The sequence below is a fragment of the Planococcus citri genome, chromosome 1, assembly GCF_950023065.1.
Source record: "Planococcus citri chromosome 1, ihPlaCitr1.1, whole genome shotgun sequence".
NCBI classification, from domain to species: Eukaryota; Metazoa; Arthropoda; class Insecta; order Hemiptera; family Pseudococcidae; genus Planococcus; species Planococcus citri.
In genome coordinates this window covers 85,273,961-85,295,758 of record NC_088677.1, presented here as the reverse complement: position 1 = coordinate 85,295,758, position 21,798 = coordinate 85,273,961, and the positions used below count along the sequence as shown (strand labels likewise).

Below are 21,798 nucleotides of genomic sequence, written 5' to 3'. Positions count from 1 at the left end.
TCTGCTGGAGGCTCCAGATGTCCAGAACTACTCAAAACGGTTTGAAACAGTTTCCAGTCGATTTGGCAGGTCGAAAATTGGGTATATGCCGAATTTCAGCACTCCAGGTCAATTTTGTAAAATTTTGAGTTTTCCCTAATTTTTGAGGTGGGGGGGGGGGGGTGGGGACAGGGGTGAAATAGATCTTTATGCAGACCCTCCGACTAAAAAAAAAACTAGAATTTTTCAACAATTGTGGGAAAAGCGGTGAGTTTTTTGGGCAACATTATTAGCGAGAACAGACTGTTTGACAATTTTGAAAAAAATTGACCCCTTTGACAATTTTACCAAAAATGGATACTTTTTTGATAATTTCGACAAAAAACAGGAATTTTCTGTCAATTTTGGCAAAAAATGGATACCTTTGACAATTTTGACAAAAAACAGGAATTCACTCACAACTTTGGAAAAAGCAGTGTTTTTTATAGGCAATGAAAGAATTATTCTTGAAAATGGGGCTATGTGAAGTAAGTAATATTCTAATTTGGAAATGAGATATTTTCAAAAAAAATTTCAGTGATTTTGATGTAGGTATTTTCATTTTTTGTGATTTTTTTTCAACTTTGAGGGGCTCCTTAGTTCGTAGGAGGGTAATATGGTTTGACAGGCCGGAGAAAGTTTTTTCTTGAAAAGGGGAATATTTGGAGGAATTTTGACGCGGAAACAAAAAATTTCGATAAATCGATTTTTTTGTAATTTTTTCAACTGAGAGGGAGGAGGGAGGGCTACCGGAAACACTTTTTTTGCCGGTATGGCAAAATAAAAAACGGAGAATAATTTTCTCACCCGGATGGGAGATGGAAAATTTCAACTTTGCAAAATAAGGTACCTAGGTACTCCTTAGTTAGTCAGGATACAATGGAATTTTTTTAGAAGTAGAAAGAGGAACAGAGGAACAGAGGAGAACTGAAACGAACGAAGATTTTTTTTCTGTTTTTTTGATAGCTTATAATTCTGAGCAGATGTTGCTGATTTTTAATAAATCCCCCCCCCCTTCTCCTTCATCCTTCAAATTTCATAATTTCAGGGAACGATGAACAAGTCAATAACACATGTTTCAAAACCTTCACAGCGAATCTATAGAATTTCTGAAGCACAGATGAACCTTATCACATACCTACACAGACCTATGTTAAAAATTTCTCGAAATTAAAATAATTGGATGCGTCTTCCTCTTCATTCTATACTTGTAATCAGACATATGTTATCTATAGATAGTTCATTATTTATAAAATTTTAACAAACTACAGGTCAAGTAGGTACACTCGCTGCGCATGATATATTTATGTACCTATCTATTTGTACATATTAAATCGTTCTGCACACCACATCCCTCTTTCCTATCTCAGCTATTCGCGATAAGTACGTACAAAACGAATTTCATCACAATGAATTGTATGTACATGTGTATGAATCATTTGTTTTCACATTTAATATGAAATCATGTATAGGTGCGTAGTTGTTGTTTTTTATGTTAGCGTATTGTTTTAGTTTTTGAACAATTTTCAGCAACAATAGGATACTAGAAACAATATGAATGGACGAATTTAACGCAGTGAGTACATTTTTGAATAACGAATTTCAAATTAAGTATGGTCCATCATTCCTTTTAGACTATAATCCATAAACGAAAAAGTGCTCATCTAGAAGTTGATTTTGTATTTTTTTTTCGGGTACCAAAAAAATACGCTGCCAAATTGAAGGTACAACCTGCCCCATTTGGAAAAGTGCAATTTTGAAATTTTTACCCCGCACAACGAAGGGGTGGACCCTCAAAAAGGTGATTTTGGGGACATGGTCGGGACCGAAAAAACTCGACGGGGTTGTGTTGGGGGACTTCTCCCGATACCAAATATGTAATTTTTTTCCGTGAAACCCTGCACAACTGCATTCTATGGCACTTTGAATGCGATTTTTATGCATTTTTGGCCATTTTTGATGGTAAAATGGCTCTCACGTCCACGATATGGCTGAGGACCGAACAATTTCTTGGACGTTTGTTAGACGGGGCTATTTGAAGCCCAACTGCGAAAAAACGGCGAAAAAATACGATCACAACGCGATTTTATGAGCACTAATAGGCTTGTTACCACTCCCCCGCCCCCCGAATTAAATAATGCGTTGTGTATTCGATAATATCGATGCGACCCATCAAAATGGTATAAAATTTCGCGCTGAACACAAAAATCGCAATCATTTTAAATTCTGGCCCCTCCCCCCCCGCGGTGGAGTTTTGCCCCCCCAAACTGAATATAACGATGATATTGAACAAACTTTGCACATTATACGTCGATACTGAGGATTTATGTGTACGCAATCAGAATGAATCTCATATTCGTTGCTTGGGAATATTTTTGCTTCAAAATTTTTCATTTAATCTCCATCCCCTCCCTTCCCCTTTAAAGATTATGTTTGAACATGACCTATCAAAATGGTACAAAATTTCGCGCTGAGCTTGGAAATTGCAGTCATTTTTCACTTTGACCCCCTCGGTGGAGTTTTGCCCCTCCTCCCTCCATAAAGTCAACTATGAAATTGAACACGTTGCACATTACGTGTCTGTATATAAAGATTTATGTAACAATATGACAATATAAAAAAATATTCAAGGGAAAAAACACACAAAAAACATCTTGCGCAGTTCGCAAGATCAACCGACTTTGCTCTAAATATACCCCAGTAATTTACCAACATTTATCTCAGTAATTTACCAGACATTACTTAAAAATTTACCAATTTATCAAAATGCGCAGAAGTACCCAAATTTACCGATTTAATGAATACGAAAAGTCGAAAACATTGACAAAATAAAATAGTCAATCATAAGTAGCCATCATATTACACTTTTATGAAATTGATTTTCAAATAAAAATTAGCGTACTTATGAAGACGTAACCGTCATATTACAAGTGGAATAATATATCAGGAAAATTGTTGACAAAAAACAAAATTATTACCGAAATTTACCAATTTACCGAAATTTAGCTATTTACCAAAATTTACCAATTTACCAAAATTTACCAATTTACCTATTTACCGAAATTTACCTATTTACCGAAATTTACCTATTTACTAAAATTTACCTATTTACCAAAATTTACCTATTTACCGAAATTTACCAATTTACCAATTTACCGAAATTTACCAATTTACCAAAATTTACCAATTTACCAAAATTTACCGATTTACCAAAATTTACCAATTTACCAAAATTTACCAATTTACCAAAATTTACCTATTTACCAAAATTTACCAATTTACCTAAATTTACCGATTTACCAAAATTTACCGATTTACCAAAATTTAGAGGTTTTTAATGGCTTAATTTTTATCCAGAATTGAAATTTAGCTATTTACTGAAATTTACCAATTTACCAAAATTTACCAATTTACCAAAATTTACCAATTTACCAAAATTTACCAATTTACCAATATTTACCAATTTACCAAAATTTACCGATTTACCAAAATTTACCGATTTACCAAAATTTACCAATTTACTAAAATTTACGAATTTATCAAAATTTATCAATTTACCAAAAATTTACCAATTTACCAAAATTTACCAATTTACTAAAATTTACCAATTAACCAAAATTTACCAATTTACTAAATTTTATCAATTTACCAAAATTTACCAATTTACCAAAATTTACCGATTTACCAAAATTTACGAATTTACCCAAATTTATCAATTTACCAAAATTTACCATTTTACCAAAATTTACGAATTTAACAAAAATTACCCCAGCAATTTACCAACATTTACCTCAGTAATTTACCAGACATTACCCATTAATTTACCAATTTTCCATTTTACCAAAAATTACCCCAGCAATTTACCAACATTCACCTCAGTAATTTACGCGACATTTCCTCACTAATTTACCAATTTTTTTACCGAATTTTAATTACCCCAGTAATTTACTGTCAAAGGTTTTTACCAATTTACCAAACTTTACCAATTTACCAAAAATTACCCAAGCAATTTACCAAAATTTTCGACCAACTTTAATTACGAGTAATTCACCAAAAATAACTAATCATTTTATTTACTAAAAATTACTATTAATTAACAAAAAAAAAAAATTATCAAAATTTACTGGCTATTTACCAAAAACTTAATGTTTTTTGTTAAAACAAAAATTACACTAGAAATTTTTGAAAAATTTTGATTTTTTATGGCAAAAAAATTTTGGACGGATAAAATTAACAAAAAAATTAACAAAAAAATCAACAAAAAATTTTCTCCTCTTGACTCGCGCGGGATTCGAACACCCGACCTTCGGCGTACCAATCTGCAACCTACACACCCTAACCACCCCATCTGTTTGTTGGGGGTGAGCCGTTTGCGAGATATAAGGGTTTACACAAATTTCTGCTTATCCATAACGTTGAAACACACTTAAACGTTCATATCTCGTAAACGGCTGAACCGATTTCGACCAAATTAAAAATTTCTCTAGTTCAGTATCAAAGCAATATTTTGCCATCATCAGGTACGACTTAAAGTTTGGAGCTTTTGAGTTCAGCGTGACACAAATTTATACATAAATTGATATATAAATAAATATATAAATAAATATATATAGCCGCATACAGGTAAACTCATAACGTTTTGTATAAACAGCAATCTCAAGACCCCTCTGTAACTTCGTTGCTGTGCATACTCTCGACGCGTCACCCCATAGGCCTGATAGTACTCGATGTTAGGCCGCGTTATATTCGTTAACTTGATTTTTGGGTCACCTGTGGAAAGGTATTTCATTACCAGAACATCAATTTTTCAGAAAAGCTTTTTTTTTAAAGTCTCATACGTCTCTGTTTTTCGCAAATGCTTTTTTAACAAAGCATCCTACAGAAAAATAACCAGCTCTGAGCAGAAAGGAAATTTAATTCTCTACAATTTCCTTCATTGCATTTTTTCCCTAGGGTACATACTTTTCTCATAAAATCAATGTTTAGATTGAAAAACACGAAAATTTGGACCTGTATAATCAACTTAAAATTAAAATTCAGCAGTCAAAAATTTATTTTAGACGATTTTTGACCACGCCATGTGAAAGAGGACATCTTCAACCACCAAAATCACCAAAAAGAACGTAAAAAACGTAAAAAATGATTCTTGGCAATAAAAACCTTTTCCTCATATCCTCATACCTGTTAATTAGGCTATGTACTCATTTGAAAATTGAGTCAAAAGTGAAATTGTATAAACAGCAATCTCACCTCCCTGCTCAAACTTTGCCAGTAGACTCCCCACACCTTGTAGATTCATATGGCACCTCATCGAAAAGTCACGTCCTAAAAAGGTTACGAGTTTGTCAAAACGTTATGAGTTTGCTGGTTAATCTAGAAAAAAGTTACGAGTTTACCCCCTAGAATATTTATATATATAAATATATATATAAACTTATCTCGTTTTGCGCCATATGTCTTATCGTGATCAGCACACTCCAAAACGTCAAGAAAACCCACCCCCACCCAAATCCTCAACCATCATGACAAATACAATACCTTACTTTTCCGTTTCACGGCAAAGTCGGTAAAAAATGAAACTTAAAACAAACATGAAAGATGAAAAAATGAAATGAAAAAAAAAAGAAAAACAGAAAAATAAGAAGAGCGAGAAAAAATACAAAAACATGGAACAATAATGAATGATTCAAAGAATGCAAACGAAAAAAACGAGATGAAATGACAAAAAAAAAAAAAAAAAAACAGAAAAATAAGAAAGGGGAAAAATACAAACAGATAAGAAAATTGGAACAGAAATGAAAGATGAAAAAAAAATATAAATGAAAAGAAATCAGATGAAATAAGAAATGAAGAAAAACAATGAAAAAATTACAAACAAGAAAAATGGAATAACAATGAAAGATGCAAAAAATGTAAGTAAGTAAATGAAAAAAAGTAAGATGAAATGGGTAAAAACAGAAAAATGAGAAAAACGAGAAAAAATGAAACAACAATGGAAGATACAAAAAATACAAACGAAATAAACAAGTTGAAATGAAAAAAAAGCAGAAAAATAAGAACGAGAAAAAAATACAAAGAAAAAAGAAAATTGGAACAAAAATAAAAGATGAAAAAAATATAAATGAAAGGAAATCAGATGTAATAAGAATATGTGAGGAGCAGGAATGCCTTAACCGCGTATCGTGGGTATTCTCATACCCACTATACTCGCGGGTATTAATGTATCCTTTCGTTATACTGGTTTTTCTATGAAAAACCAGTACACTATATTTTCATGTATTTCTCTACCTTGGTGTGTGTGTGTGTGTACGAGCTTTGACATCTGTCAAGGACTTTTCCGAATTCGCATAGGGCTCGTCTCTAGGTGATTCGCGCTCGATTCTCACTTGATCTTTTATGTCTGGCCAGGGTAGAACTTCTTGTCACCAAACGATTGTTCATATCGTTCATAATGGGTATTAGTATCCTTCTTGCACTTTATTTTAATTATTACCCGCTTGTTCGGTGTGAATTTGTGTCTATTAAGGTAATGTAAATCGTGAGATGTATCGTCTCGTTATATCGTTTTTATGGTATTTTGGATCACGTCCCATAATCCGGACTTGGGGCTGTGATCTCGTTTCAAAATGTATTCCTCAGACTTTTAGAATTATCGATCGGACCTAGTATTGGTGAGTCCACAGGAGAGATAATTTAACGTGAATAGTTCTGGGTAAGTAATGAAAAAAGCTTACTCGTGGAGTCTGGTACTCCGCTGCAGTTAACTCCTTTTAATGATTTATTATAATTATTATTACGACTAACTAATAGTGAGTAGGTATAACTACTTCGTACCTATGTTCATAGTATCGTTATTGCCTTAATTGATAACTAAGTATTTACGTGTTATCAAATGCTATGTGTTTTGCTACATAATCAAATATTTGTTCATTTGATATGTATTTCCTATATAAATCTACTTGTGGCATACTTGATTTATATGATTTTACGTGTATAGATGTATTAAAAGAATATAGGCTATCTGTACATGTTCTCTCGAGTTTTATTATAATTTACGTAAAGCTCAACTTTTATAAATGTTAGAGGGTCGCTAATAGAAAGAGCCTGCCTCCAGAGCTAGTTAGGTATCTGGTAATTATTCCCCTCCCAGGGAATAATTATTAGATTCCCTTTTTATGAGCCGCTAGACAAAACTTCTTACCCTAAAAAGTAATTAGTTACTTTCTACCACTGCCATCTATTACAATCCCCACTATTACAAAAAAAAAAAAAAATGAGAAAAAAGTACAAACAAGAAAAATGGAACAACAATGAAAGATACAAGTTGCGTCCAAGTTTTCAAATCCATGTTATTCTGACTTTATGGAGGGAGGGGGGCAAAACTCCACCGAGGGGGTCAAAGTGAAAAATGACTGCAATTTCCAAGCTCAGCGCGAAATTTTGTACCATTTTGATAGGTCATCATGTTCAAGTTTTCAAATCCATGTTCAAACATAACCTTTAAAGGGCCAAGGGGAAGGAAGGGGGTGGAGATTAAATGAAAAATTTTGAAGCAAAAATATTACCAAGCAACGAATATGAGATTCATTCTGATTGCGTACACATAAATCCTCAGTATCGACGTATAATGTGCAAAGTTTGTTCAATATCATCGTTATATTCAGTTTGGGGGGCAAAACTACACCGTGGGGGGAGGGTCAGAATTTAAAATGATTGCGATTTTTGTGTTCAGCGCGAAATTTTATACCATTTTGATGGGTCGCATCGATATTATCGAATACACAACGCATTATTTAATTCGGGGGGCGGGGAGTGGTAACAAGCCTATTAGTGCTCATAAAATCGCGTTGTGATCGTATTTTTTTCGCCGTTTTTGCGCAGTTGGGCTTCAAATAGTCCCGTCTAACAAACGTCCAAGAAATTGTTCGGTCCTCAGCCATATCGTGGACGTGAGAGCCATTTTACCATCAAAAATGGCCAAAGATGCATAAAAATCGCATTCAAAGTGCCATAGAATGCAGTTGTGCAGGGTTTCACGGAAAAAAATTACATATATGGTATCGGAAGAAGTCCCCCAATACAACCCCGTCGAGTTTTTTCGGTCCCGACCATGTCCCCAAAATCACCTTTTTGAGGGTCCACCCCCTCGTTGTGCGGGGTAAAAATTTCAAAATTGAACTTTTCCAAATGGGGCAGGTAGTACTTTCATTTTGGCAGCACATTTTTTTGGTCCCCGAAAAAAAAATACAAAATCAACTTCTAGAGCACAAATTGAACGAGAGAATTCTTTCGCGAATGAAAAAAAAAGGTAGTTGGACGACGATGAAATTTAACCTTGAAATGTACGAATACCATCAAAATTTTTTTCACTTTTGAAATATGATACCTATACCGAAGTTGGTTATATAGACGCGAAAAATGCGCACCTGCACATTCGAATCTCTGAATCTGCCGGCCATCTAAATTATATACCGGTTACTTAGTCGTTTCTTGGCCGATACACTTGAAAAATAAACACCTCTCGATTAATCGGAGAATTTAGTCTGTCTGGATGCGCCATATCAAAAAGGCTAGCTTAATTATTACGTGTGCGTTTTGGTTATGGTCATTTTTCGATCGGTTGATTTACATTTTTATTATTTTATGATTCGTATTGATTTTTTTTTCGTCTTTAAAAAAATCACATTTTTTTTTACAACCGAGTATTTTTGTTCGTGAATTTATTTCTGACGATTTCTTTTTTTTTTTTTTTTTGAATTGTAGACCCAGCATACACACGAAAAACCATGGATCAGATTATCAAAAACGCAATTTTCTACTTCCTGTCAACGACATTTGTAGCCTTGTACGCATCTTCATTCATCTGTTTAATCATTCATCTCCGTAAGTTTTTCCAAACCAAGACTCCGCAAACCTTAGCAACGAAAAATCTTACTTTGTATTGCTTCTTCGTACTCCTGATCTACGTCTACGTTTTAGTACTTTTACTTAATTATTTCAAATTCGATTTCATGTCCAATTTTCCTATAATTTTTATTTACACGTATTTAACATTTAATGCCACTTTCGTCAAGTTAATTATAGCTCTGGATATATGTTTGTGTTTTCGAAAAACTGCTTTATATCTCCAAAAACCCTCCGGGTCACAGAACAAGAAATTTCTAATTTATCTTCTCGTCGATATAAGTTTACCTCTGTTGTACATAATTTTATTGAAGTTTTTCTTTTTGAACCCAATAACTTCTTTAAATGAACTGTACGCGTATCTTATAGAACCTACTAAGATCATTCGTACTATACGTCTGATTCCAATATTTGGAGCATTTTGGTATATCAAACTGGCAAGTATCGATAAGACAGAACTGAAGACGAAGTATTCTTTGCATATGCGTCTTCTGATTATGCTTGGCGGATTTTCCACTTTGCTGACATTCACAGAGTTATTTTTCGATCAATTTATCGCCGGAGTGTTTCGATACGATGATCGAGTTTTAAGCTTGGAAGAGTTTTACGCTGTGATACATTTTTTGGGTACTGTTCTAGAAGGGGTCGTTATTGGAGCGTGTTTTACGTTTAAGAAAGGTACGTTTCAATCTTCGTCTAGTGCTACTGCCACCACTGCCACCACTCCCACCACTCCCACCTCCATCACAAGTACCACCAGTTGTTAGGATAAAAGTTTAAAGTTTTTATGCTCCTACACACCGGTTACAAAAGGTCTTGAACATTTGCCTGACGTTTCGAAACAGCCCCAAATCGAGTTATTTCCATTCCAGATTGAAATTCTTTTCAAACTCCCCCCCACAATTTTTAGATGATGTAGCGGAAATTCTGAAGGGCCATTCCATGTAAAATCAGGCGGATTCAGATTCTTTAAATTTGCACAAAAATTTTGTTTAGATGAGGTACTCACATTGAAAAAGAAGAAAATATCGCCATCATTCGTCTCCTTAAGACCCTTTGAGCAGGTGGAATGTTTTTTTCAATATTTGAGATTTCTCAAGATGAATGTCCGATTTTGAAGTTGAATCGTTCTGATATGCTTCAAATTGAACTAAATCAGTTTACTTCAGTTTCAAAAATATTTGCCAAGAATTTCAAAACTTCAAAGTTGAGTTTTTAGCCTGCAGCAAGATTTAGAAATTATAAATGTACCTAAGTAAGTAATTTAAAAATTTGAAAAAAAACTAGGTACCTAGGAAATATAATTTTTAAATAATATTTATAAATGATGAACAATCAGTTACAAACTCCACAAATACATGGAGGAGGGGGGACAGTGCCCCTCCATCAAGTCCCTAAATTATTTGAAAATTGAAAAAATCGTGTGACATAATATGGTTTATTACGTTGATTTTTGGAATTCAGAATACGCTGAGACGAAACCTCTGGAGGTCGAGGGTCCATCCTCACTTCCCTTCCTCTTCCTCCCTCTTAAAAATTTCTCAAAAAATTGGTAACGTTTCCAAAAATTGATCATATTTTGATCGAAATTCGGAAACTTTAGGACATGAAGATAATTTTTCGAAAAAAAAATTAAGAAAAATTGACTACAAAAATTGGAAATTTAGGCGACTTTGATAAAATTCTTTCAAAAAATTGGAAAAATTGACAATAAAAATTGAAATATTTTAATAAATTTGTCGACATTTTTCCAAAATCCAGAAAAACCACCAAAACGTTTTGAAGAAAGATTAAGAATTGATTATGAACTAAAAAAAAATCGTGTAAGATTCGGTTTGCTGAAAATTTTGCTGAAGTAAGGCGGACATAAAGTTCACTTTATCTATATTAGGTAGTTCCTTGAAAATGGTCTGTTCAAAGTTTTAAAATGTCAAGGGCAGAATAGGCTGATTGAATTCTTATTCTTGAATCATAAGAATTTTCAAAAACTTTTGCCTCCATGAAAAAAAAACATTCAAAATTCTAAAAATTTTTTATTTCTCGAAGTACGAATTTTTGAAAGCGTTTGTTTTTGCTTTGCTTGGAAACATTCATCTTTTTTTCCCTAAATGAAAAATCAAGTATTTAGAAAAGAAAATGGAAATTCATCATTTTGTTCTCAAGCCAGTTGGGAAATTTTTAGTCTATATCCTTCTAAAAAAAAAAACTCTAGTTTTTTCCCCGAGAATACGACCAACGGTAGACGGATAAGAGGGTTCAAATCAGAAAAATAAGTTCGTATAGGTATTCGTTCGTAATCAGTACTTCCCAACACTTGATGTATTTACTCGACTTTTTAAAAAATTTTTTATAAAACTTTGGGCTTCAAAGGTAAGCATTGGAGAAGTTTGAATCAAAAAAATGAGCTTAATTGAACTACAAATCTGGCATTAGGTAATTAATCTTCTAAATTTTCCAATCTGACATTTTTTATCGATGGTTTATTATTAAGCCTTTAAAAACGACTAAACCACCCATCTCATCTATTAAAGGTCATGTAATCACGCTAATTATACGCAATTATAATAGGTACAATGGTACATATTTTAGATAACGACATAATGATTTTTTTCAACGCGAAAATAATTTGATATGTACATATAAATATTTAATGATAGTTTAGAATAGACGTTTTCATCATTTGTTTCAACACATTAGCTCCATTTTTGTAGTTTTTTTCTGTCATAACGTTTTGGCTTTTGTAAAATTTTCAAAAAAAAAAACAATGTGAAATTTTTATGCATGACTTTCATACACAGTGAGTACATTTTTAAAGATTAATTAAAATATAAATACTTAGGTATAAATACATAGCTCGATGATACTGTGATTTTTTTGATAAAAAATTAAAAAAATTACTGTTTGGTTCCGTTTCTGTTTTTTGTTTTTTTCTTCAACTTATTGAAGTAAAATGAAAATAAGGTAAACCTGCCTACGATTTTATGTTATTCTGCTATCTGTTTTGTTAATGCATACATATGTAGTGACAAAATCTTTCCATTTTCTACGCCACCCTTAGCAGCTTTGGATAACGTCGTTTCAGGAAGAGAGGGGGAACCCCTTGAAGAGATGGAGCATCTTTGGAGGCTTGGAGCTAATTCCAACATTAGCGCATCCCCCTTCTCCCTTACAAAAAAAGCACTTGGCAAGGCTGCGGCAACTATGGAGCCAAATTAAGCAAAAATTATGTGGCGAAATGATAGCCATACATAGGCAGCAAAAATCTGTGAAAATTATGTTTATCAATAGAGCAGTTTGGACTTCAGAGTACTCAGTCCCAATATTACAGCACTTCCCTCTCTCGCTCACGCCAGAACAATTTATTCATCTTCTAAAGGTCGTCTGTATGCCCATCTGGAAATTCAGAGTCATCTTGCCCGTCAAGCCTTTTGATGTAATTGGCTCTCTGTCCTCACAAGGCCAATGACCCATCTCTGACCTCTCAAGGTCAATGACCCATCTGTCTGACCTCTTAAGGTCATTGATTCATCTACCTGGCTTCCGAAGCTGGTATCTGTGTCTTTCTCCTGTTCTCTCAAGATCAATGCCCTGCTTGTCTGCCTGATAGAGGTCAAGGTTACTGACCTTGGCCTATTCTTTTGAGCTTACCGAGGTTTCTGATCGCTTTTCAGTCAGGCCTTTAAATGTCAATTACCAGTCTGTAAGGCTGCTAGAAGTCATCTGTTTTCCCACCTAGCCTCTCAAGGTGATTGACCCATCTGTCTGGTTTTTCAAGGCCATTTTTCTGCCTGGCTGACCTCTTTAGGTCAGTGCTCCTTCTGTCTGGCTTCTGAAAGTCACGTGTCTGTATTTTTGTCAGTCCTTTCAAGGTCAATGACCTGTATGTTCGGCTGTCATAAGTCATATATAGTCCTATCTGACATATAAAGGTCATTGAACTGTCTGTCTGGCTTCTCAAGGTCTTCTTACCTGACTGGACTCTATACATCATTGATCCATCTGTCTAGCTTCCCGAGGTCGTTTGTCCAGGGCCTATAAAAGTCGATGACCTGAATGTTCGGCTGTCTTAGGTCATCATATGTCGTCCTGACTGACCTTTTAAGGTCATTGACCTGCCTGTCTGGCTCCCCAATGGTGTATGTCCAGAGTCAATGACCGCTATGTTCGGCTGTCAAAGGTTATCTGATTTCATGGGTCGCCTCTAAAGGTCATTGACCTGTCTGCCTGACATCTCAAGGTCTTCTGTTTATCTGACTGAACTTTTTACATAATTGACCCATCTGTCTGGCTTCCCGAGGTCGTCTGTCCAGGGCCTCTCAAGGCCAATGACCTCTATGTTCGGCTGTCGAAGGTTATCTGTGATCATGTTCCGCCTCTAAAGGTCGTTGACACATCTGTCTGGCTTCCCGAGGTCGTTTTTCCAGGGCTTATCAAGGTCGATGACCTCTATGTTCGGCTGTCGAAGGTCATCTGTTTTCATGTTTGGCCTCTAAAGGTCATTGACCTGTCTGTCTGGATCTTCAAGGACGTCTGCCCACCTGTCTGAACTTTTTACATAATTGACTCGTCTGCCTGGCCTCCCGAGGTCGTCTGTCCAGGGCCTTCCAAGGTCAATGACCTGTCTGTCTGGCTACTGGACGTCATCTTTCTTCCTGTCTGGTCTCTAAATCAATTTACCCGTCTATCTGGCTCCTCAAGGTCGTATCTATCCGGCTGTCTGGTCTGTCAAGGTCAATGTCCTAACTGTCCGGCTGCTAGAGGTCATCTGTCTCCCTGTGTGACCCATCGAGTTCATTGACCATCTGTACGGCTTCTCTGAAGGCCGTCTGACTACATATCTGGCCTCCTTAGGTCATTGACCCGACAGTGTGTGGCTTTCTAAGGGTGCGTCTTTTAAAAACTATATTTTCAAAACCTCAACTTGGAATTTTTAAAACTTTTTGGCAAAAAATATTTGTGAAAATATTTTCAATTGGGAGTGAGCGCTATCAGATTTTCTCCAAAGTGCAGCACCCTCCAGTAATCAAACTTTAAAATTTTGGTATCAAGATCACGAATTACCTATTTCAACTGCTAAAGAAACCACATTATTCGGTTTTTAGCTTCACTAACACTGGTTTTAAAATTTTTCAGGAATTTGAAAATTTGGAAGAAAACAAAGGCAAAAATAATGCAATAAATGCAATACTGTCAGAAGGCAATACACGCATCGGTGAAGATCTCTTTAAAATAGATTCACGATAACACCAACAAAGTAAGCATACGAATTATTTCATAAATGAAAAAATAAGTATATGTACCTATTAATTATACCTTCCAAGACCAATTACTTAATACAATTTTTTTTTATTGCAGACTTGCACCAACTTATTCCATTTTGGTGCCAACGATTCGGCATAAAATTATAGCCCACAAAATAACACAAAGAACACACACGAAAAACCATGGATACGAATATCAAAAATGTAATTTTATTCATCCTGGCGATGATATTTTTAGCTTTGTACACATCCTCATTCATCTGTCTAGTCATTCATCTCTGTAAGTTTTTCCAAACTAAGACACCGCAAACCTTGGCAACGAAAAATCTAACTTTATATTGTTTCTTCTTACTCCTGATCTACGTCTACGCGTTGATATTTTTTCCAAGTTATTACATATTCGATTTCATGACCAATTTTCCCATAAATTTCTTCTACGCATATTTAACATTTAATGCTACTTTCGTCAAATTGATTATTGCTCTAGATATATGTTTGTGTTTTCGAAAAACTGCTTTATATTTTCACAGACCCACAGGGTCACAGGGCAAGAAATTTTTAATTTATTTTCTCATCGATATAAGTTTACCTTTGTTGTATACAATTTTATTGAAGTTTTTCTGTTTGGAACAAATAACTTTTAATGAACTACACGAATACCTTTTAGAGGCTACTCAGTACATTCGCACTATACGTTTGATTCCAATATTTGGAGCATTATGGTATATCAGACAGGCAAGCATCGATAAAACCGAACTGAAGACGAAGTATTCTTTGCATATGCGTCTTTTGATCATGCTTGGCGGATTTTCCACTCTGCTGACATTTATACAGTTATTTTTCAGTCAATATATCGCTGGACAACGTTGGTATGACGGTTGGGAAATTATATATTTCTTGGGTACTGTTCTGGAAGGGGTCGTTATTGGAGCATGTTTCACGTTTAAGAAAGATTCGTTTCAATCTTCGTCTAAAGCTATTGCCACCGCCCCTGCTTTCATCCCCATTGCTACCAGTTGTTAGGACAAAATTTTGAAGATCTTACGTTCTCTCAAAAGACTAAGTAATAATCTATACAATTACATAATTAATGTAGATACGTCACAAGAGTTTTTCAATTTTCAAAAAATAGGAGAGGGAATATCAATATTGTAGTCGTTGGACGAGTCGAATCAATAAAAAAAATAGGGCAATACTCGCATGACATAGAATGACCTTTTTTTGAATTAATTTTGAAACGATTTTTAAGGGGACATTGAGTAATTTGATTTCTACACGATTTTCGCCCAACTTCGAATGTCATTTTCCCAAAGAGCATTAACAAAAATACCTTGAAAGTAATTCGTCAATATCTCTAAAGCTCGAGACAAGCGCAATTTTTAATTTCATCAAGTATTAAATTTTCCAGACAGCGTCACGCCATCAGAACCAAGTTCAGAACCTAATAAAAAAAACATTCCCAAAGCAATTTAATCGAGTGCTCGTTCTGTATTTACCAGAATGACATTTTTTTCGATACTTTACAATGCTTATAAAAACAAACAAAACATTCGATGTAAATTAATGCAGTTCTAAAAAGCGCACACCTCTTCAATTAAGGCTCAATCATGCTAATTACATACGAAAAGGTCTCTCCAACAGCTAAAAGTCAATAAAGTCAATTACAGGAGAGACCGCTTATAATTAAGTAGAAATACAAACAGTTTTAATGATAATTTAGAATAGACGTTTTCATTATTTGTTTTAACACATTCGTAACATTATCTCAAGTTTTATAGTCTTTTTGTCATACTTAGATATCTATCATTTTGGTTTTTGTAAAATTTCAAAAAAAAAAAAAAATCAACAACCGATGTGAAATTTTAATGCATGACTTTTATACACAGTGAGTATATATTTTGAAAGATTTATTGGAGTATAAATGGCCATTAATACCTAAGTAGGTACGTATTATTTGTAGCTCGATCATATTATTAAATAATGTTTTTCGATAAAAAATAAAAAAAGTTCACTTTATTTGGTTTGGTTTCTGATTTTTTTTTTCTTCTTCTGAAGATACGAGTACATAACGTAAATATGAAGATGCTCTAGGGTGTCCCAGAAATGATAAAGTTTAAAATTTTGAAACGAATAACTACTTCCTGATTATTTTTTATTTTTAATCTGGATTTTGACCCGATCAATAACGTCATTAAGTATCGAATTTTGAGGAATTTTTGAAATTATCTATTGAAACTCATTCAATTTTCAATTCCAGCGAAATATGCATAAAATCATTCTCGTTGACCATGAAAACGAAAAAAAAGTTTTTCATTCCAAAAAATTCGTCATCTGACAAAATTTCAAGTGATAAAGTGTCTTTTTTTAGTGAATTTTTGAAAATCAAATTAAGGCCAAAAAATGAGGGAAAGAATCAATATCTTACCAAATTGACCTAGAAAGCTGAAATTTAGGATATACCCTCTTTCAGACCTGCCAAATCGATTGGAAACTGCTTCAGACCGTTTAGAGTAGTTCTGGAGCCTCCAGCAGATTTTTGAAACTTGAAATTCCCACAAAATTTCATCAAATGGAGTTGAAAAGACGAAATTCATTCTGCAAACTGACTTCAATACGCTACGAAGTCGACTGCAGGTGAATTTCATGTCGTTTTGGAGTCTCCAGCGACTTTTTGAAAATTACTGGAGCTTCCAGTAGGTTTCTGAAACTTGAAATTTTCACAACATTTCATCGAATGAAGATGAAAAGCGGAAATTTACTTTGCACTCCAATTTAAGCTCTCTCTGAAGACGACTTCAGGTGGGTTCAAGTCATTTTGGAGCCTCCAACGATTTTTTAAAAATTCCTGGAGTCTCCAGAAAATTTTTGAAACTTGAAATTCCCACAAAATTTCATCGAATGGAGTTGAAACGACGAAATTCATTCTGCAAACTAATTTCAATACGCCACGTCAAGTCGTTTTGGAGTATCCAGCGACTTTTTGAAAATTACTGGAGCCTCCAGTAGATTTCTGAAACTTGAAATTTCAACAAAATTTCATCAAACGGAGTTGGAAAGCTGAAATTCACTCTGCACAGATATTGTGGCATTTTTAAAAAGACTGAAATTTTTAAAAAAAAAGCGCAGGAGGCTCCAAAATCTAAAAATAGGGTGTTAACTGAATCTCATCGTTCTACCTCAAATGGAGACGAAAGAGTGAATTTTTTAAATTTTCAAATACGTATGAAATCGATGCACAAAAAATACATGAATCGAACTGGAATAAGGGACTCTGTCCTTAGACTGCGCACTTTTTTCCCTGAAGCCTGATCTATCCAACCAAAATGAACAAAAATTTGATGGAAGGTCACTCAGACCATCTACTATGTATGTACTTACCACCAAAGTCGTAGACCATTTGGTTTCTAACTCTTGTCTTAATCGCAAGAATTGTAAATAAGGTCAAACGCGCCGTCTTAGGAATGGATAGGTTTTAAAATTAAAATGTTCAGAAAATTTCAGTTTTCTAATTTCATTCGATGAAATTTTGTTAAAATTTCAAGTTTAAAAAATTTGCCGGAGACTCCAATAATTTTTAAAAAATTGTTGGAGGCTCCAAAATGACTTGAACCCACCTGAAGTCGTGTTCAGAGAGAGCTGAATAGCTGAAATTGGAGTGCAAAGTATAAATTTCCGCTTTTCATCTCCATTCGATGAAATTTTAATTTAAAGTTTCAGAAATCTACTGGAGGCTCCAATAATTTTCAAAAAGTCACTGGGGACTCCAAAACGACTTGAAATCCACCTGCCGTCGACTTCGTAGCATATTGAAATTAATTTGCAGAATGAATTTCGTCTTTTCAACTCCATTTGATGAAATTTTGTGGGAGTTTCAAATTTTAAAAATCTGCTGGAGGCTCCAGAACTACTCTAAACGGTCTGAAACAGTTTCGAATCGATTTGGTAGGTCTGAAAGAGGGTATATTCAAAATTTCAGCGTTCTAGGTCAATTTGGTTAGATTTTGATTTTTTCCCCTCATTTTTTGGCTTTAATTTGATTTTCAAAAATTCACCAATAATCAAAAAAGACACTTTAGCACTTGAAATTTGGTCAGATGATGAATTTTTGCCTGCTCTTTCGATCTACCTTTATAAAGTTTAAAAAATTTCGTGCAAGTCCTATTTGTTACTGCCAATAAAAATGGCCACCATTTTGTGAGTAGGGCCATGTTTTTTTTTTTTTTTTTTTTGAGGACAAGGGGTAGAAATGTTCCTTAGGACTCCCCCTTTCAAGAAAAAAGTTGTCCCGGAAGATCGGCAGGGTGTGCGATTGATCCTTATGCGGACCCCTCGACATGAAATAAGATTTTTTTTCAAATGTTCGTCTACACATTGGTTAAAATATCTCAAAAATGCAAAAATGTTTATTTTTTATGTTTCTGATGGTATTTTTGCAATAAGTGCCAAAGTTGTAATTTTTTTCTCGAAAATGAAAAAAAAAATGCCAGTCCAATTTTTTGATAATTAAGTATGTTATTCTACATAAAAAGGACTAAAACTGAGAATTTTTTCAGAATTTTTACTCGTCAAGATCATGGTTATATTTGAATTATGAGTTTTTAAATCGATTTTTTTAGGGTTTTGAAAGTGGCAACAGGGTCATTCCACGTCAATTGGACCAAGAAGTGGTAGGTGAGTTCGGCGATTTTTTTGAAATTTTTCCTGTGGAAAGACCTTCCGAAGGGATGACCAATGGCGCAAATTGCAGCCCTCTAGCCCCTTTTTAAAGACATCCAGGGGGTGTCAAAGTTTTCAGTGAACCCAAAATATCATCCATTTCAGCAGTGGATTACTCGATAACAGCGATACCTACCAAAATGGAATATTTTCCCATGGTTAGAGGTTTTGAAAGGCTTTTTGGTGATATCATAAAAATCAGTGTTGCCACTTCTTTTCGTACAAAAAATTAGCTCTAAAGGTTTCGAAACGAGGTTTTCATATGGTTCCGACTCTCAAAAATTCTGAAAAAAATATATTGTGGACAACGTTTTATGCTGAACAACATATTAAAAAATTTGGATGGTAACATGTTGCAAAGTTGATTTAAGAAAATTCAAAGTTTGCGAAAAAATGCAATTTTTTGATTTAAAACATGAAAAAAAGTTTTGATAGGTGAAGTTGACTCATTTGACTCCTATTTTTACGTTTCTGTTGAAAAAGTTGAAAAAACCCTTTCACTCGTTGAAATGAACTCCTCACAAAAAAAATCAAAATTCGAAAAAATTCAACAAATGAACGAATTTTTATTTTTTTGTTGCGAGTGTAATTTTTATAAACTTTTTCATGAAATATTTGTACGTCAGAAAGAGGTCAAAATAAGACAACTGAATTTTAAACTTTTTTTGGTGTTTGAAATTTAAAATTGAATTTTTTTGAATTTTGATTTTTTTGTGAGGAGTTCATTTCAACGAGTGAGAGGGTTTTTTGAACTTTTTCAACAGATACGTAAAAATAGGGGTCAAATAGATCAACTTCACCTATCAAAACTTTTTTCATGTTTTAAATCAAAAAATCGCATTTTTTTGCAAACATTAAATTTTTTAAAATCGACTTTGCGACAAGTTACCATCCCAGTTTTTTAATATGTTGTTCAACATGAATAGTTGTGACGAGCGGGGGGTGACTGTACTTTTAGAAAGTGTAGTCTTTGACCAACTCCACATAGGTGAATACAGGAGACCTATATTCGTAGCTCTGACTAACGAGATCAGAAAGAAATTGTATCGCGATGCGACTCGAAATAAATAAATAAATCACCGGAGGTGCGCACTTGCATTAAATTGTATTTAACGAGTAAAGTACAATTATAATGCTAAAACAAAGAGACAATAAATGTACATGGCACAAGGCCTAAAACGATTTCCCTAGCACAAGATAAATAGTAACTATACGCGAGTACGGCTATACTTAAACTGTTGGCTCTGCCCATGTTACAATGTCGGAAGTGGTCCTTGGACCAAGTCCAATAGATGTCTCTGCCTTATGGAACTTTCCACGGAACTTTCCATTGGCAGTGATGCCACTTCCTCCGGAGCACAACTTCCCTCTAGGTGGAAGCTGCGGGCGCATCCCCTCCCGGTACATTGCCCCGCTTCCATGAACAGCGTGGACAGAGGAGATGCTGGTGCATTGAAGCCCATTCGGACCCTCGGACGACGGACGGGAGGGCCCCTTGCCCCGCTTCCATGAACCCGCAGCTTCTCAGTTGACATCTGCTTGCACCAGGAAAAACTGAATCCAGCTGAGGCCACGTACAAGATGACTTCTACCTTTTCCGAATGCTTAAATTAAACTAAAATGTATCAAAATATTTTTAAACATCAAAAAAGTACACAATAGTCAAGAACAATTCACAATATTTACAAAAATCTCGAAAAAGGCAAAAAGTACAAAATTTCTAAGTGCTAAATTCAAACAAAACACAAAAAATCAAATTACACCGTAAATACGGTAATTTACGGTACCGGGTTCCAGTAGCGCTGCTTCCGTCGCAAAGCCAAAAACTTGCAACACGTAAAAATCCACCGCCGCTGATAACGCTTGTTTGTCAACACGAATGGAAGAAGACATCTACTTTTCTGTACTAAAGGTAACTTTTTTAATTAGTACTCGTTCCTAATTAATGCTAGATGATGTGTAAGCTAATCAGAAACTGTTCTTTTCTCTGTTGCAGGTTATCCGAACAAAATCGGCGAAGAAATGACTGAGTACCGAACGTTCGAAGACAGCTACTTTCATCTCACCGGAACCGAACATGTAAGTATCCAAATCTAATTAATTTCGCGATTAATTAGTGACCGGAGATGAAAAAATCTCTTCTTTAACGTTCATTGATGCTTCTTTTTTATATTTCAGCAGCAGAAATCATCTACCCAGTCAAAGACGACGATGACAAGTTGATCACCGGAACATAAACAAAGCAGGAAGCTGACTGTCACCGGAGATTTCCAAAAAGTGAGTTTTTCTTTTTATTCTCGCTTTTTGTTGAACCAAAATGATCGGAACAGCTTCGGAATAGTTCGTGTGTGATATAAGAAGACTCTACCTCCAAATTTGAGTCGATTTTTTCAAAATATGGCGTTTTTTGAAAATCAACTTTTTCACTGATAACTGAAGTGAAAACTTTCGAAGACAAAAACCAAAATTTGGCAGGCAGGGTGGAAGTTTCAAACTGCACACAGACAGAAGAGTCTACCTTTCGATGATTTTTCACTTTCGAGACCAAATCTCCATGTTTTGAAGTAGAAAATTTTCCCAACTTGAATCTGATAAGTGCTGACTAAACTGTGAAAATGTTACGACGATTTTTTCACCGCATTGGAACTTTTTATGCGTACAGTTGAATATGATGACCAAGCTCAGCTCCCAAGTAGATTCTACCAATTTTGAAACCAAAACTAATCCAATTTGAATTTTTCAGATTCCAAAATACACAGCAGCCACTGACGAAGATGAAATTACGTAGACTTCTACCCAGTACCTGTTAACTTTGGATTATTCGTACACACATATACACGTAAGTCAAAAATAAACTATTTACAAAATAAATTAACCAATACCAAGTGCAACTTTAGAT

General features: G+C 34.6%; 1 long non-coding RNA gene across 1 annotated transcript; it reads left to right on the top strand.

Annotated features, from left to right (window-relative positions):
* Positions 1–1,433: 1,433 nt before the first annotated feature.
* LOC135839097 (uncharacterized) lies at positions 1,434–16,199 on the top strand. The gene is made up of 4 exons (XR_010557537.1): positions 1,434–1,594; positions 8,782–8,901; positions 14,056–14,176; positions 14,278–16,199. It is a non-coding gene; the product is annotated as an uncharacterized LOC135839097 (long non-coding RNA).
* The last annotated feature ends 5,599 nt before the right edge of the window (positions 16,200–21,798 follow it).